Source organism: Arachis hypogaea, chromosome 11, assembly GCF_003086295.3.
Source record: "Arachis hypogaea cultivar Tifrunner chromosome 11, arahy.Tifrunner.gnm2.J5K5, whole genome shotgun sequence".
Classification (NCBI taxonomy): domain Eukaryota; kingdom Viridiplantae; phylum Streptophyta; class Magnoliopsida; order Fabales; family Fabaceae; genus Arachis; species Arachis hypogaea.
This window is the reverse complement of record NC_092046.1, coordinates 104434449-104453676: the sequence shown is the minus strand read 5'-3', so window position 1 is coordinate 104453676 and position 19228 is coordinate 104434449. Positions and strand designations below refer to the sequence as shown.

The 19228-nt window shown below is 38.7% G+C and overlaps 1 non-coding gene across 1 annotated transcript; it reads right to left on the bottom strand.

Annotated features, from left to right (window-relative positions):
- Window positions 1-714: 714 nt before the first annotated feature.
- Window positions 715-818, bottom strand: LOC112725078 (small nucleolar RNA R71). The gene has a single exon (XR_003164207.1). It is a non-coding gene; the product is annotated as a small nucleolar RNA R71 (small nucleolar RNA).
- Window positions 819-19228: the final 18410 nt, after the last annotated feature.

Below are 19228 nucleotides of genomic sequence, written 5' to 3'. Positions count from 1 at the left end.
ATGCCTTTAAATTCAAGCAACTAACTCGCTGACTCACTAACTGTTTGAATTAATTCCTCAATTGCTCTAACCATACTCTTCCATTAACCAAGAGTATTTCACTTGTTTGTGCCTGTGCTGTGTTCTTGTATGACAGGTAGGAGAGGAGAGACATCAACTCCTCCATATACCGAACCAGAGAGGACCCTTCATAGACTGAGAAGGGAAGCAAGAGGGAAGAGAGTAGTGGGAGAAGAGGAATCTGAAGGAGAATCTGAGGACAATTTTGAGGAAGCTTTAGATCTCAACATGGATAGAGAAGTTCACAACCATGAGAGAGCTGATGGAAACAATGCCATTCCTGAGAGGAGGGTTCTTAGTTCATACATAAACCCAACCTCTGGGAATTGTGGTAGCAGCATCCAGAAACCACCCATTCAGGCCAACAACTTTGAACTCAAACCACAGCTAATATCACTTGTGGAGAATCATTGTTCATTTGGTGGAAGTGCTAATGAAGATCCCAACCAACATCTCACAAAATTCCTGAGAATTTGTGACACTGTGAAGTCCAATGGAGTCCAGGAAGATGCCTATAAACTGCTTTTGTTCCCATTTTCACTTAGGGACAAAGCAGCTAAGTGGCTGGAATCATTCCCAAGGGGGAGTCTAACAACATGGGATGAGGTGGAAAGCAAGTTTCTGGCACGTTTCTACCCCCCACAAAAGGTCAATAGGCTTCGATCTGAGGTTCAAACTTTTAGACAACAAGATGGTGAAACTCTCTACGAGGCATGGGAGAGATTCAAGGACTTGACAAGGAAATGCCCACCAGACATGTTCCATGATTGGGTGCAATTGCATATTTTCTATGATGGACTCTCTTATGAATCAAGGAAGGCTGTAGACCATTCATCAGGAGGTTCATTGAATAGGAAAAAGACTGTGGAAGAGGCCATTGAAGTGATTGAGACAGTGGCTGAGAATGAGTACTACTATGCATCAGAAAGGCACAACACTAAGGGAGTCATGGAGCTGAACCATGTTGATACAATTCTAGCCCAAAACAAGGTGTTTGCCAAGCAACTAGCAGAGCTTACCAGGCAATTAGAAACAAAGCAAGTGGCTGCAATACACACACAGGATCAAGAGGAAGTAAGCATTGAAGGAGGTGATTGGGAAGAGGCCAACTATGTGGGAAACCAACAAAAGCAATCATATGATCCACATTCCAACACTTACAACCCAGGCTGGAGAAACCACCCAAACTTTGGGTGGGGGAACCAACAAACCCAACCACAAAACCACAAACCTTACAACCACAACCAACATAACAATTCCACATACCAAAACTCCAACCAAAGATCATACCAAGCCACACAAAACACTTACCCCCAACCATCATATCATGGCCAAAATAATCAACTTACCCAACTTAATCCGAACCAACAATTTCAAGATCAATTAAACCGGATAGAAGGAATGATGGCAACCATGAGTCAAGACATAACCGAATTGAAAAGCTTCAGAGATGATGTGAGAGCTACCTTAAGAAACCATGGTGAAAAACTCAAGAGGATGGAGTCGCAAGTAGGAGAGCTATCTCAACAGGCCGTCAAATCAACTGCAGTGTTCCCTAGTGACACAGAAAAGAATCCTAAAGGGGAACAAAAGAGAGTGAGATGGGAAGAATGCAAGGCCATCACTATATTGAAGGAAGTTTCAGAAGAAGAAGGAATCAGGCCCTCAGAGCAGGAGCCAGAAATCTTGAAGGAAGGAGTGGAAGAAGTTAAGCAGGAAAGTGGAACTGAGCAAGCCAAGGAACTGCAAAAAGGCATGCTGGAAATATACCAACCAAAAGCACCATTTCCTCAGAGGTTAGGAGGAGGTGAAAAAGGGAAAACCTATTCAAGGTTTTTAGAGACATTTAACTCTCTCCATGTCAATATTCCCTTTCTTGAGATTCTCCATCAAATGCCTACACACATCAAGTATTTAAAGGAATTGTTAAGCAAGAAGAGAGTTTTGAAGGGAGGACAAACGGTAACAATGAACAAAGAATGCAGTGCTCTCATCAAGAAGGACACACTCTCTAAGAAAACGGACCCAGGAAGTTTTCATATCCCTTGCATCATAGGGGAAACAAAAATTGACAGAGGATTCTGTGATCTAGGAGCTAGCATAAATGTGATGCCTCTAACTCTTATGAAGAGGCTACAACTGAATGAGGTGAAATCCACTGATGTAATCATACAACTGGCTGACAAAACTCAGAAGCAAGCTGAAGGGGTAGTTGAAAATGTGCTGGTGAAAGTGGGGGATTATTACTTCCCCACAGACTTTGTCATTGTGGACATGGAGGAAAGCTACTTACACCCTATCATTCTGGGCAGACCATTTCTAGCCACTACTAGAGCGCTCATAGATGTAGAACAAGGAGAGCTAATTCTGAGAATACATGATGAACAGCTCGTTTTCAAAGTTTTCAAACCTGCATCTGAGCCTGAACCAGAACCTGAAAAGCCTAAGGATGATAGTAGCCATCTGTGTTTGGAGGAAAGTAATCCAGCAGATGAAACTCTAAAACAGTCCTTGGAAGGCAAACAAGAGTTGCAAGAGTTAAAGCCACAAGAATCAGTGGAAACAGATCAGAAGGATCCTCCTGACATAAGGGTCAATGAAGAAATCCTCAAGAGAAAGGGAAGAGTGATAGGGAGATTGCCAAGAGGGTGGAGAAACAAGAAAATTCCCACTGAAGGTTTCTCTCCGGGAGATAACGTGATATCAAGTCATTATCTGCCAATCCCACCTGGCCTCAAAACCATTCCTTCCCAGCTCCCTCAAGTGTTCACAATCAGGAAAGTTCTTTCTATGGAACATTTAGAGGTCATGAATGAATCAAGTGGGGACGTTTTCATAGTGAGAGGAGAAGACGTCAAGCACTACAATCCACCCTAACAAGGGACAACCGTCAAGCTAATGACGTTAAAGAAGCGCTTGTTGGGAGGCAACCCAACCTGAGGCAATACCCTTTTGCTATTTCTTTTATTTGTTTCAATAAAAAGGGGTGAAGTAGTTTCTGTGCATTGCAAAGAAATAAGTTTGGTGTTTCACACCAAACAATGAATTCGTAAATCAATAATTCAAAGGGGAATGTGTGACTCTAAGTTTGGTATTCCACCATAAAGATCAACTGAACACAACAACCTTTGAATTATATGAAAGGAACAACCATTCTAAGCAGTCACAGAAATGCTTAGAACCCTTAGCAGCAACTTCATTCCAAAGAGAACTCAAGGACTCAAAGAATAGAGAAGTAAGGGGGAGTCTAAGTTTGGTGTTCGCACACCAAAACTCGGATACTTACCCACACATAGTTGAGCTAACCACTCAAGTGCTTGAGAAGCAAGCAACTTCATCACTCTTTGCAGGAAAGGAAACAAGGATCTTAAAGCATGAAGCAACAATTAGGAGAAGAAGGAGAAATCAAATTGTTTCCTGGCAACAAAGAGAAATCAAGAAATTTCACAAGGTGGTATTGTTCCTTGATAATTCTTTAAAAAGGGCAAACAAAAGCATGCTTGTTCTGGTTTAGACTGTAAATGTTGAATCTTTCTGGAATGGGAAGTTGTTAGTATATTTGTCTGTTTAGTGCTTTGAATAAAGTGAATACCTAGATGTTTGGATATAACTTCACCCTCTTAAACAAGTGCTTGCCATGCTTGTTCTGTTTCTAAAAATAAAAGAAAAGTTTGAACAAAAGTAACTTGGCTCAATTAGTGACAATTCAAGTAGAATTAAGTGGTGGTATGCATGCTTGATTGTTTAAGTCAGATCACTGGACATAGAGTGTAGAATTATCATTTTTTTTATGTAGAAATTGAAAACTGTCTATGGATCTTGATGAATAAATGTCTTTGGCCATAAAAAAAGAAAGAAAAAGAAGAAGAAAAAGCCACTGAAAAAGGGCAAACAAAAAGCAAAAAAAATTGAGAAAATAAGCTAGGTACCAATGGTTTGAACTTCTGAGACAAATGCCTGTGGTGTGTATGTATTAAGGATATGCTTGGATGAATAGGTTCTGAGGAGTGTTTCAACACTTGGTAACTTGGGTTAACTAACCCGGGATTATCAACCAAAAGTCCATTATCAAGAGCAACCTAAATACAAAACATTTAGTCACACAAAGAGGTGCTGGGCACCAATGTCTCAAGAAGAAATGTGAACTAAAGTGCCTAAAGTGGATATGTGTAGTGCACTGATAAGAAAAAGAAAATGCCAAAGGCTTGTGCAACACATGACACTAAGCAAACAAGGAGCAAAAGAAGCTCTAAGAAAAAGAAAAGAAAAACAAAGAAGAGAAAGGTGCCAAGGACATAAGAATAACAAGAGGCCATAGCAGTGTTTGATGGATGCAATGAAAAAGTGATAATCTTACCTGATAAGTATGAAAAAGTGATGCTGCAACTTTCTGCATAAAACCCTTCTGATGAACTTCAAATGCCTGCTAATATAGCCAATGTAATTGCTTTCTGTTTCATACTTTCTTCTCAAATAACTCAGGACTTGCTTAGGGACAAGCAAGTATTAAGTTTGGTGTTGTGATGCCAAGGCATCTTAGGCTAGTTTCACTAGTATTTTTCTGTTAGTTTTAGTGGTTTTATGCACTTTCTTGAGCTTAAAGTAACCAAGAATGGTTAAAAGAATAACAAAGCAATGAACCATCCAAACAATATGATTTTGATGCAATATCCATGAGTTTTAGTTATATTACTTGAATGCTATGAATGGAAGATTTCTCATGAAATTTTGCAAGACTTTGATGCAATTGTTTGGATGATTTCAGGAAAGAAGAGGCTAGGCAAGGAAGCAACAAAATCAATAAAGGAAGCTTGAATATCACATGTGGAGTTTAAGTTCCAGTTTAAGCCTAAACTGGAGCTTAAACGCCAGAATCATGAAGGCTAAGAAATGCTGGAATTGAAGTTTAACCTCCAGTTTGACCTCAAACTGGAGGTTAAACGCCAGAATGAAAAGTCTCACCAAAGAAGCATTCCACGTTTAACCTCCAGTTTGACCTCAAACTGGAGGTTAAACGCCAGAATGATAATGCCACTCAGGAAGGAGTTCCACGTTTAACCTCCAGTTTGACCTCAAACTGGAGGTTAAACGCCAGAATGGGAAAAGCACCAGGGAGCCATTTCCACGTTTAAGCTCCAGTTTGACCTCAAACTGGAGCTTAAACGTGTTCGACCAAGTTTTCTCCTCCAGGGTTGCTCTCTCCATTTCCACGTTTAAGCTCCAGTTTGACCTCAAACTGGAGCTTAAACGTGTTCGACACCTCCAGGGCTACCTTTCTAAGCTTCCACGTTTAACCTCCAGTTTAACCTTAAACTGGAGGTTAAACGTGTTCGACCTCCAGGATGCCTCCTTCCATTTCCACGTTTAACCTCCAGTTTGACCTTAAACTGGAGGTTAAACGTGTTCGACCTCCAGGGCTGCCCTTCCTATATCCACGTTTAAGCTTCAGTTTGACCTCAAACTGGAGCTTAAACGTGTTCGACTACATGACTCTCCAGGGCTGCCTTCTTCCATTTCCACGTTTAAGCTTCAGTTTAACCTTAAACTAAAGCTTAAACGTGCTTCTACAAAAGGCCTCACTGGAAGTGTCTGGCGTTTAAGCTGCAGTTTAAGCTTAAACTGCAACTTAAACGCCACTCTTGGAAAAGGTTTCTGGACCAAAGATATTGTGGTTTAAGTTAGTATTTGAGCACAAACATTAACTTAAACTTATTCTGGTATGAAACCCAATTGAATATCATGGTTTATGGGATTGGGCCTGAAGGATTGATGAGTCTGAAATTTCAATTTATTGAGTCATGTGCCATTATTTGATTATCACTAAGTTGGCTCAATGAATGTTACAGAATTTGGACCAGCAGCCTCATCAAGATTATGGATCATAAACCCAAGGCAAAAGGAAAGCAGGGAGAGGCCTCAAAGCCCAAGAAACACAACAGAAGCTCAATATAGAAAGTGTATAAATAGGATAGAATTTAAGTTAGAGAGGACGGGGACCTTCACTTTTAGCTAGTTTTCATATCTTGTAATTGAATTCAGAGCTATGACTCACTAAACCCCCTTTCATTGGGTTAGGGAGCTCTATTGTAATTCAATGAATCAATAATAGTTTATCTTCTTCTTCAATCTTTTCTCTTGAATTTTGTTAGAAAGCTTCTCGATCTAATTCCATTGAGTAGTTGTCTTGGGAAAGAAACTACCCATACTTGGAATCCTTCGGAACCTTGGGAAAGGAATGGAGGATTCATGCTAGAGAAGCTTTCTCACAGTGAATTGGATTGGGGTTTGGATGGATATTGTGACATGTAATCCTACCAAATTGTGGTTCATGAAACTGTGTGGTATAATCAGTGATCGAGCATCATCTCTTCTTATGAACATTTAAACCAAGGGATTGGGAATTTGTTTGTTTTTAGAGAGAATTGGTGAGCCAAGGGATTGGGATCCAATCATATAAGATTGCCAAGCAAAATTCAATGAACGCATTGGTTGAGGAAGAGATAAACATGTTTTGATTCGGAGATCTCAATATCTCCTATAACCCAATGAATTCCCCATTTCTGATTTCCACTTTCTCTTTACATTCTGCTACTCAATTCATGCAATCACCCCCATTCCCTTTTAATTTCAGCAATTTAGTTTCTGCTCTTTAATTCATGCAATTTAAGATTCCGCCATTTCAATTTCTTGTCATTTACTTTTCCCGCCAATTTTACATTCCGCAATACTCATCTCAATCTTGATTCCGCTCAACTAGAACACACTTCTAATCCAAATTGCTCACTCAACCAATCCTTGTGGGATTCGACCTCACTCTATTGTGAGTTTTTACTTGACGATAACCGGTGCACTTGCCGGAAGGAATTTTGCCGATCGTGCAATTTCCTAAATCGTAGCATAACTAGTTTATGTGCATCAGTGGATAAGGGTTAGGATCATATGAGGGTGTCTGGTGGTAAGGGGCTTATGAGTGTGGTGGTTCAAAGTTGTGTTGAGGAGAGGGTTTATAGGCATATGGTAGTGGTTGTTGATAGTCCATTGGAGGTGGTTGTTGCCATGAGGGTTGATCAAATCCTTGTAGCTCCTCCCATCTTTGATTGTTCCAACCTTGATGCCTGTTCTCATTGTAATTTCTTCTTCCTGCAACATAATTGTAACCAGACTCATAGCGATGGGGGTGAGAACTCATGATAACAAACAAAAATTTAAAAACAAAAAATAAAAAAAAACAAATTGAAATTAAAAGGTTATTGAAATTTAAATTTTTAAATTTGAAAATTAGATTTTGAAATTTGAAAATTAAATTTTGAAATCTGAAATTTGAAATTTGAAATTTAAATATTGAAATTTGATTTTTTGAAATAAGATAAGATAAGATTTTTGAAAAAGATATGATTTTTGAAAAAGATTTGAATTTTGAAATTTGATTTTTGAAATTTTAAATTTTGAAATTTGAAATTTGAATTTTAAATTTTTTTAAATTTGAATTTTGAAATTTGAAATTTGAAATTTGAAATTTGAGTTTTAAATTTTGAATTTTTGAATTTAATGAGGAAAGAGAAAAACAATAAAATGACACTAAACTTAAAATTTTTAGATCAAAACGAAGAAAACAACTAAGAACAACTTGAAGGTTAAGATGAACACGAAGAACAAATTTTTTTGAAAAAAATTTTTAATAACTAAATAAAAACCAATAACCTCTTAATTTATGAAAAAAGCTAAAATAAAAATAAAAATAAATAAACAAGCAAAATAAAATATTTACAATAACCAATAATAAGGCACACGTTTGCAATTCCCCGGCAACGGCGCCATTTTGACGTTAGGATTTTATGGTGGTAAAGAATTTTATAAAAACAGTCGCATTGTAGATATAGTCTCTAAACCAACAAAAATCCCTTCGTACAAACGTTTTTGGTTGTCACAAGTAACAAACCCCTAAATAAATTGATAACCGAAGTATTCAAACCTCGAGTCATCTTCTCAAGGAATTGCAGGGAGGTATGTTCTTATTATTGGTTATGAGTTTGTAAATTAGGGTTTTGGAGTTTGGGCAATGGACACAGGTATATTTAAATAACAAGTAAAATAAATTAACAATAATAAAATCTCTTGGCAAGGTATGAAGAACTGGAAGTCCTATCCTGGTTATCCTTATCAATTGTGATGAGAATTGGATTTTTCTCCCACTTTGTTAACCTCTAACTATGAAGGTAAGTTAAGTGGATGAATTAATTTTTATTCCTCAGGTCCTAGTCTTTCCTTGGAAAAGGCTAGAGTTATTGGAACTCGAATTAATTCTTGAAGAATTCCAATTTTCAGTCAACAATGAGTTTGATAACTCAAGTGTCTCCAATGACTCAACCAAAGCCAAAAGAAAAAAATTCAAATTATTTATATAATAAATAAAAGAAAGCAATCATAATTCTGAATTACCTCAATTAGCACAAATAAAGATATCAAATATAACATGGAAGAGTTCATAAATTAAATTAGAAAAATAAATAAAAAGAACATTGAACCTGGGATTGAGAGTCACTCCTAAAACTAAGAGAAATCCTAAATCCTAATCCTACGAGAGAGGAGAGAACCTCTCTCTCTAAAAACTACATCTACTCCTAAAATTGTGAATTTGAAAGCTTGATTATGAATGGATGCAATCCCTCTACTTTATAGCCTCTAATATGTATTTTCTGGGCCGAGAACTGGGTCAGAAATAGCCCAGAATTCGCTGGTTGCGAATTCAAACACGCTGATTTTCGTCACTACGACGCGTCCGCATGGAGCACGCATTCGCGTCGCCTATCGTCGGAGCAACTATGGAATATTATATATCAAATCGAAGCCCTGGACGTTAGCTTTCCAACGCAACTGAAACCGCGTCATTTGGACCTCTGTAGCTAAAGTTATAGCCGTTTGAGTGTGAAGAGGTCAGGCTGGACAGCTTAGCAATTTCTCCAACTTCTTGTATTCCTTCCACTTTTGCATGCTTCCTTTCCATCCTTTGAGCCATTCTTGTCCTGTAATCTCTGAAATCACTTAACACACATATCAAGGCATTTAATGGTAATAAGAGAGGATTAATAATAAGCAAATATAAGATCAAAGAAGCATGTTTTCAATCATAGCACAAAATCAGGAAGGAAAATATAAAACATGCGAATAGTATGAATAAGTGGGTAAAGAATTGATAAAAACCACTCAATTGAGCACAAGATAAACCCTAAAATAGTGGTTTATCAGCAGTCCTACCCAAAGTTCTACAACTCCTGCAACAAGTCAGGGTCAGTGTGATATTTTGTAGTTGAGAAGGTCTTCAATAAGTCCTTATAGTTTAAAAATGATTGGTTTGCTATAATATTAAAAACATGTTCATTATTTTCAGGTCCCTGAATTGAAAATATTTTTGAAATTGTAGTTTGGTCTGGTATCACTATGAATCTACTGTAGAAATGTAAGTTTAGTACTTTGCTTCTAACACAAATGACCATCTCATCTTGAATTGTTGTTGTCATCTTCACCACTAGCACTACTTTACTATTTTACAAATCAAACTAAAATGATGACAGTGCTTTTTCAGGAGGTCAAAATGGGACCACCAGCTCCATGGGGTGCATACAACTGCAAAGTTGGGATCAAAGAGCCATCACCAAGATGAGTAACCCAACTGAAGCATTGTCCAACTTGACTTCTCCCCCCATCAATGGTCCTTTGCCATTTATGCCTATCAGCCTTAACATAGGAACATTCCCTGGAACACTACTAATTAGACTTATCGAGTTATTTTCTTGGTAGTTCTCCTGACTCATCTATGATATGGTAAGAGACTTATTTGTCAAAGGTCTAATATTCTTGTATTTTTTTATTTGGTTTACTATGCAAATGAAATTCACACAATATGAGAATTAGATTGGTGATTTTGCTTTTTATTTGGCGGTAGTGCTGCCTTGTTGTGGTGAGCCATTTTCTACAAATTTTAGAAGTTTGATGGTTATCAGCGGCTAAGAGAAGGGGGTTGAATCTTAGCTTCCTTTTCTACTGAAAATTACTTTTGCGTTTTCAAATAAACTTAGGAGATATTTTTACTTTTGTCTCGTATCGAGTTGAGAGACATTTTCATTTGGTCTCCTGAGTAACAGAAACAGAAGTGAAGTAGAGAAGAGAGAGTAACACCCAGATGTATCCTGGTTCAGCCTCTTAGTGCAATATAGCCTACATCCAGTCTCTATCACAACAGTGACAAAATTTCACTATCTTTCAACAAGATTACATTCACCAATTCTCTCTAGGATCTATCCAATCCTATTTGGGACAAATCTAGATTCTAACCCAATCTGAACTTGACTAGACCTCGATCTAGCTTTTAACAGTAAAGTGCTAACCCAACTTGCAAGAAAATCCCCACAGGATCATGAAATAAAACAGAAAGATGTACAAAGCAAACCCGAGACATCTTATGGCTTTTTCTCCTAGTTTAACTTACTGCCTTTTACATCTCATTGGATTTTTCTTACAAACCTCACCATGTTTGCCTTTTTCAATGAGACTCAGACAGATTAAACTAAGAAAAAAAAAATACTAAATGAACTACATCAAGGAGAAGAACTCAATCAGCCTGGGTAGCTATGAGAATTAAACTTTGTGTTTTTCACTTACTCTCATTGTCTTCAACCCTTGGCCATTCACCCTTAATATAGAAGAATGAAGCTTCTAAGGTTGAAACAACTTCAACCCTAACGCTGTCTTCTTCTCCCTCACCAGAGACTTGTAGCGGCTTCAATAGAGAGGAGAGAAAAAACTGAATCTGTTGCATGCAACTCACCTTTTCTCTCTCATCCTTTTTCTTCAAGCTTTTTCAATCTTGACAGTTGAGCTTGAATTTGGCCCCAAGTTTTGATTTTGAGTGTTGATGAGCTTCTGAACCAAGTTGACTTCACATTCTCCATTGTTCTTGTTTCGTGCTTATGACCTTGTGACTTTCTACTTGGTTCCTGGGTGTTGTACAGATGAGGGAATAATCTTCTTGATGCGCTTTTGTCTGAGAGAGACTAGTAACTTTGTAGTCCTACCTTCTTGTTTTGATTTTGAAACAATCCTTTTGCCTTTCTCCATGATCTAATTTATGAAGTTTCTATTTTCTTCTTTCTTCTTCTTTGAATGACGTGACTGATGTGAAAGAGAGAGGAGAGAGAGAAGAGAGAAGCTTTGGCTTTGATAAACCACTATTTTATGGTTTATCTTGTGCTAATTTGAGTGATTTTTATCAAGTCTCTGCACACTTATTCATACAATTTGCATGATTTTACAATTTCTTCCCAATTTTGTTCTATGATAGAAAACTTACTTTCTAAGCCTTTAAATTATGTATTTTAATTCTTCTTTATACCATTCGATGCCGTGATCTGTGTGTTAAGTGTTTTCAGGCTATGTAGGGCAGGAATGGCTTAGAGGATGGAGAGGAAGCTTACATAAATGGAAGGAGCACAAGAATTAAAGGAGATAACTAGTGAGCATCGACGCGCACGCATGGCTCACGCGTGCGCGTGAAAAGCGAGTTTGCACGGCGACGCGTGCACGTGCCTGATGCATACGCGTGACACGCGAAGATGACCAGCGACACGTACGTGTGACTGATGCGTACGCGTGACATGCGCCACGTGCAAAAATCTCAGAAAATCTTGGGGGCAATTTTGGGCTGAGTTTGGACCCAGTTTTCAGCCCAGGAACATAGACTAGAGCCAGGAGACAAGCAGAGACTCAACACACATCCTCATTCGCATAGTTTTCAGTTTTTAGATTGGAATCTTAGAGAGGATTCACACTTCCTCTAGGTTTTCTTCACATTCATAGATTCCTAGTTTTTATGCTTCTTATGCTTTTGCTTTGGATATTGAGAAGAGTCACTACCTCCGTTGAAGTTGCTATTCTAGTTTGTTTTCTTATTCCTTTACTCTTTTAATTGCCCATTAACCCTGTTCAGATAAGGATGTTTAAGATTTTGGGATTTATTAATGCAAAGAACTACTTTTATCTTTAATTAATTTTCAGTATTATTCTATTTAATTTACCATATCTTCTTCTTATTCTCTTTTCATGCCTGTGAACGTTATATTCATGTCAATGGAGTATACTCCCAACTTGACTTGGGGGTTGATTAAGAGGACACCCTTGAGTTAAATTACTCAAGTGTTAATTTTAATTGGAAGTTGTTGGCCAGCTCTCCAGGCACTAACGCTAATCCTTCCCAAGGGAGAGGATTAGGACTTGTGAATAGAAGTTGGCTCAATCACTTGACTTTCCTTTATTCGGTAAGGGTTAACTAAGTAAAAACAACAACCTCTTGATATTACACTTGGAAAAATCCAACAAGGATAGAACTTCCAATTAATCTACCCCCGGTCAAGGCTTTTATTTGATTATATAAATTATCTCGCTAATTTCCATTGCTTTAATTTACAATCATTTATTTTTCTGTCCTCCAAATCTTAAAATTTCTCGGAAAACTTCTGATCAATAAAATAGCACTCTTTTGTCAACTCGTTGGGAGATGACCTGGGATTCCTACTCCCAGTATTTTTATTCTAAAATTGTGACAACCCTTTCTAAATTGATAAGCGGAATTTTTGTCGGTTAAGAACTGTACTCACAACGTTATTTTTATATTAAATTCTTTATCGGCAATTTTCTGCCACGTCAATTTTTGGCGCCGTTACCGGGGAGTTGCAATAGTGCGCTAAATTATTGGTTAGTGTAAATATTTTTAATTTTTGCACATTTTATTTTATTTTATTACCATGAGCTGTATGTTTCTTTCATTGAATGACACATTCACTGCCTGACTCGAGCTTAGCCGCATTTGATCCTGAAATTGAAAGAACTATTTCACGTATTAGGTGAGCTCGGCGTCAGTTAGCCTCTGAGGATGGTGAAGTGGTTCTCACCAATTCACCAATCTCATCTGAGGGCGAATCTGAAGCACCATCTAAGGAAGAAACAAGCTCCTCTTCTACTAATTCGGTTGATTTACGTGCAGGTAATATGGCGGAGCCCAGAAGGATTACTCTCCAGGAGGCAGGAGCTCCAGACTTTACACTGCAACCGTATCAAGCGCGTCACCCAAATCTAGCTGTAGATTTTGAACTGAAGACTGCGCTAATCAACTTACTGCCCAAGGTTCATGGCTTACCTGCTCAAGAGCCTATCAAGCACCTCAGGGATTTTCAGACGGCCTGCTCAACTACTAGGCATCATAGTGCAGAAGAGACTACTATTTGGCTGTATGCCTTTCCATTTTCTCTTGAGGGAAAGGCAGGGGAGTGGTTCTACACTCAACCTGAAGCAGTCGTTACCAACTGTGATCTGCTCAGAAGGGAGTTCTTGGAGAAGTACTTCCCAGCTGAAGTTACAGATAGACTAAGGAAGGAGATTTCCTGCATTATCCAAGGCGAGTCAGAGACTCTCTACGAATACTGGGAACGTTTCAGGAATCTCTTTGATTTATGTCCTCACCACAAGATTGACCAGATGGTATTGATCAGTTACTTCACACAAGGCATGAAGCCTCAGGATAAAACTACATTGGATGGTGCAAGTAATGGTTCTCTGAAGAAGTACAAGAGAGTGACAGAAGCTTGGCAACTGATCGCCGATCTAGCTAAGTCTACCCAGAATGATAGGCATAGAAACAACCATCCCAAGGCTGTTGCGGAGGTTTCCTCTAGTAGTGAGACAGCTGCTCTCACACAGACTTTGGGAGAGATGACCAACATACTGAAGCAACTATAGCTGAATCAACAACAACCTCAGCCTTCCCCATCACAACAGAGTCAACAGTTGGTTCCTCAAAGAGTATGCGGAATATGTGCCTGTTATACTCATTACACTGATGAGTGTCCACAGCTCCAACAAGAAGATAACACCTTGGCAGCTACTCATAATTTCTATGACCATCTGAATCAAGGATACTATCAACAGAGTGGCAATTATAACCAAAGTGGGAACTATAACCAAGGTTGGCAAGACAACTCCAACCAGGGGTGGAGGGATAACTCCAACCAAGGATGGAGGGACAACTATAACAGAGGGGGCAGAGACAACCAGGAAAATTAGAGGTGGAATAATAATAACAATCAGCAAAATCGGTATCAGCAGAATCCTCCCTATCAATAGCAGAACCAAAACCATCCTTACAGAGCACCTCACCAAAGGCAGTCCCAAGCGCCTCAGAACAACCAATAGCAGGCCCCTCAAATCACTTATCCCCCTTCCTCTTCTAATGATGAGATGCTTCGTTCTCTTGCACAAGGACAACAAGACATTCAGAATATACTTAACTCTACCATAAATGGTCTGAATGCTACTTTACAAGCTCTCGTCTCCCAGATGGATTCATTATCTACCCCCCAACAATCAACCTTCAAGCTCCAGTGCAATTCCTTCTCAACCTTTATCCAACCCCAAAGGTAGAATCAATGCCATCATTTTGAGGTCCGGAACAACACTGCAAGAGAGGAGTCATGAGGAGCCAAGCTCAAATGAAGATATCCAAGTTGAAGATATTGTTGAGGTAGAGGATGCTGAAGAGGAGTTTGAAGTACAAGACAAGGTTGAAGGAGAAGCAACTCAACCAGAGAATAATGCACCAAAGGAAGCTAAAGCTACAAGAGATGCCATCCCTATCCCCTTTCTACACCTTGCTAGGAAGTCCAGAAAGCAGATGGAGCTTGACCCCAATATGGTAGAGATCTTCAAAAAAGTTGAGGTAACCATTTCCCTTTTTGATGCCATTAACCAGGTACCTAAATATGCGAAATTTTTAAAGGATTTATGCATGCATAAGGATAGAATACAGGATTTAGAAACCATTCCCTTAGGTAGCTCTATATCTGCTTTAATGGGTGTCATACTAGAAAAATGTGGGGATCCGGGTCCATACATGGTTACTTGTGCCATTGAGGATGTAACATTTTCTGACTGCATGTGTGACTTAGGAGCGTGTGTTAGCATTATGCCACTGTCTGTATATGATGCTTTGAGGCTCCCTCTCTTAAAAAAGTCAGCAGCTCGTTTTGTTTTGGCAAATAAAAGCATCGTCTCCATGGTAGGAATTGCTGAGGACGTGTTGGTGAGCATTAAGGGGCTCACATTTTCTATTGACTTCTATATTTTGGAGATGCCCCCGAATGACTCAGGAAGACCATCATCCATCCTGCTTGGAAGGCTATTCTTGAAGACTTCAAAGTTCAAATTGGATGCCTTCTCAGGAACTTACTCTTTTGAGATAGATGGCAGAGTAGTGAGCTTCAACCTGGATGAAGCTATGAAGCACCCTCCGGAAGATCATTCCATCTTCCAGTGCGACATCATTGATGAGAGTGTAGCTGCAGTTCACCAAGAAAAAATAGAAGAGATGCACATGGAGCAAGGTCCAAGTGTGGAAAAACCCTTTGAACACAATGCGGACACTTTGCCACCAATGGCTCCAGATGATCAAGTGCCTAGTGGTGCACGAAATTGTAATCATCAATGGCGCTAAAAACTTGGTACGCACTATCATAATCTCAATTCTTCTTCACAACTTCGCACAACTAACCAGCAAGTGCACTGGGTCATCCAAGTAATAAACCTTACATGAGTAAGGGTCGATCCCACGGAGGTTGTCGGCTTGAAGCAAGCTATGGTCATCTTGTAAATCTCAGTCAGGTAGATTCAATTGGTTATGAGGTTTTGATAATTAAAATATAAATAAAATATAATAAGATAGAAATACTTATGTAATTCATTGGTGAGAATTTCAGATAAGCGTATGGAGATGCTTTGCTCCTTCTGAATCTCTGCTTTCCTACTGCTTTCATCCAATCATTCATACTCCTTTCTATGGCAAGCTGTATGTTGGGCATCACCGTTGTCAATGGCTACTTCTCGTCCTCTCAGTGAAAATGGTCCAAATACGCTGTCACCGCACGGCTAATCATCTGTCAGTTCTCGATCATGTTGGAGTAGGATCCATTTATCCTTTTGCATCTGTCACTACGTCCAACACTCGCGAGTTTGAAGCTCGTCACAGTCATTGATGACAAGTCATCTTAGCTATTTTCACTAGTTTATTTCTTTTGTTTTCAATTGATTTTATGCACTTTCTTAAGCCATAAGCAAGCCAATTGGTTAGATTTCCATGTTTCCTTTGATTCAATCAACCATGGATGAATTAATGCACTTTCATGAGATTTTGTGCTATAATTGTCATATATTATGAAAGAAACACAATCTCATGATTTGGGGCATAGCTTTGATTGTTTTGATTGATTGATGATAGGTGAAAAGAGTTTTGAAGAAGGTTGAAGAAAGAAGGAATGGCTAGGAACAAGAGAGAACAAAAAGCTTGAGCCAAAGTTTGCCTCAAACTTTAGCTCAAACTTTTGGAAGAATTGAAAACACCCCAGAGGAAAAAAAGCTTGAGCCAACGTTTGCCTCAAACTTTTTGGCAAACGTTGGCATCACAAAACCAACACCCTGGAGGAGAAAAGCTTGCGCCAATATTTGCCTCAAGCTTTTTGCCAAACGTTGGCGCCACACTTGCACACCCTGGAGGAGAAAAGCTTGCGCCAACGTTTGCCTCAAGCTTTTTGGCAAACGTTAGCGCCACACATATACACGAGGGGATCAACGTTTGGCCTAAAGTTTGACCTCAAACTTTAGCCCAAACGTTGGTAGCAGCAAATGAGGGCAGCTGGTATAGAAAGTTTGAGTAAAAGTTTGCCTCAAACTTTTACTCAAGCTTTTATGATTCTTGGCCCGGTTCACAATGGGTTTCTCTCCAACTCCAAGAGCAATCAACAGAGGCTTTTATCAACCCAATTCCATCAAGAGCAAAGGCCCAATTCAAGGCTTGAAGACCATTTGAAGAAAGTGTATAAATAGCTTAGGATTTAAGTTTTAGGGGAGCTTTTCCTTTTACTTTCGCTGAGTAGTTTTTGGAGAGCTTTTGGTTTTGAGTTGTTTGGAGTTTCTGAGTTTCGGAGTAGGAGAATTGAATTCTCTTCCTCTTAGTTTTCTTGTTTTCAATTTCAATTACATTTGTCTTGGATCTTGGGTTGGAGAATTGAAGGAATTCTGTTTCAATCTCATCCTGAGATCTCTCTGTTTTTTTTTACTGCATAATTGAATTTAAATTTCTGTTCATTATCTCTTCTTCTATTCATTCTGCTATTTACTTTTCTCTATTTCTTGCAATTGAATTCTACACTTGGATCTAGGAAGGCATTGAGATCTAGACTCGGTTATCTAGTCTCTTGGGTCCTGAGATCTGGAGTTTGCATTTTAAATTCTCTGTTTAAAGCTTTTCAAGTTCATTTACATTTCCGTTTTAGATCCGGTTCAATTCAAGTCACCTTCTACTTGTCTGATTAATGCAATTTACTTTTCCTTGTTTAAATTCTGCAAATCCACTTCCCAATTCCCTTTACAATAAAAGCCATTTACATTTCTTGCACTTTAAGATTCTGCAATTTACATTTCTTGCGTTCTAAGTTTCTGCCATTTAATTTCTTGCTCTTTAAGATTTAGCACATTTACCTTCTCTGCTCTTTAATTTACTGCAATTGTCCCTCTCCCTTTTAATTTCATGCAATTTAGCTTCTGTCAAATACAAACCACTAAAATCAACTACTAAACTAAAATTGCTCAATCCTTCAATCCCTGTGGGATCGACCTCACTCCCGTGAGTTTTATTACTTGATGCGACCCGGTGCACTTGCCGGTTAGTTTTGTGTGTTTGGGATTCGTTTTTCGTTTTCCGAAAATACACATCAAGTTTTTGGCGCCGTTGCCGGGGATTGAAATAGATTGACAATAATTAAGTGAAGTGGAGATCTAGATCTAGCACTTTTTCTTTTCTATTTCTTTAATTTTTGACTGACACACTAACTTTTTGAATTTTTGCCTGAGCTAATTGAAACCTCACTTTAGCAATAAAGTGAAGTTCTCTTGGTTTAACTTGCTCAGTATGATTCTCATAGCTTGATAAATCAACGAGAGAAGTGATTTTCGATCATTAATCTCTCAAGTTTACCAACTGTTTGACACATTGCGTTAACTAACCCTTTAATCATATCCTGGCATAAATATACTCTATCTTCATTTGAACTGTATGTGATTGTGCAGACCATGGAAGGGAACTCAATGAATGCCAGTAATCATGGGAGCGATGTCCCCACCTTAGGTGATAATACAACCCATAAATTGAAGCACTCACCCATCACCATGGATGATGTTGCTCAATGGTTCGAAGCTTTCCCACAAGGAAACATCATTGGATGGGAAGAACTAATGAGTGAACTCCTAGCCAAGCTGAAACCACCTCAGGGAATTATTAAACCAGAGGCAGAAGTGCACCCATTCACACAAGAGGCAGAAGTGCACCCATTCACACAAGGCAAGTATACCGAATTGTCGTCAAGTAAAAACTCACAATAGAGTGAGGTCGAATCCCACAGGGAATGATTGGTCAATCAACTTTAATTAGAGGAATGTTCTAGTTGAGCTAAGCAGAATTTGATGTGAGAGTTGCAGGAAATTAAATGGCGGAAAGTAAATAGCAAAAAATGTAAATGCTGGGAGTAAAGAGCTGAATATAAATGACGGAAGGTAAATTGCAGAATCTTAAATGGGGAATGGGGAATTTAGCATGAAAGTAAATTACAGAAATTAAAGAGAATGGGTAAGATCAGAAATGGGGGATTCATTAGGCTTAGGAGATGTTGCATTCTCCGGATCAAGTTCATTTTCATCTCTTCCCCAATCAATGCATTCATTGATCTCCTTGGCAATCTTAAGTGATTGAATTCCAATTCCTTGGTAATTCAATCTCTCAAATCTTGATCAATAGCCAATTCCTTGGTCTAATTGCTCATGAGAAGAGATGAAGTATGGTCACTGATTATACTACATGTATTTCCAAATCAAAGTGTTGGTAGGATTATATGTCACTATATCCATCCAAACTCCAATTTGGTCCAACATGAGAAAGCATTTCTAGCATGATCTCTTCATTCCTCTTCCAAGGTTTTGAAGAGATCCAAGTATGAATAGCTTCTTTTCCAAGACAACTACCCAATTGGATGAAGATAGAAAGCTTTCTAGTAAAATCAAGAGAAAAGAATGAAGA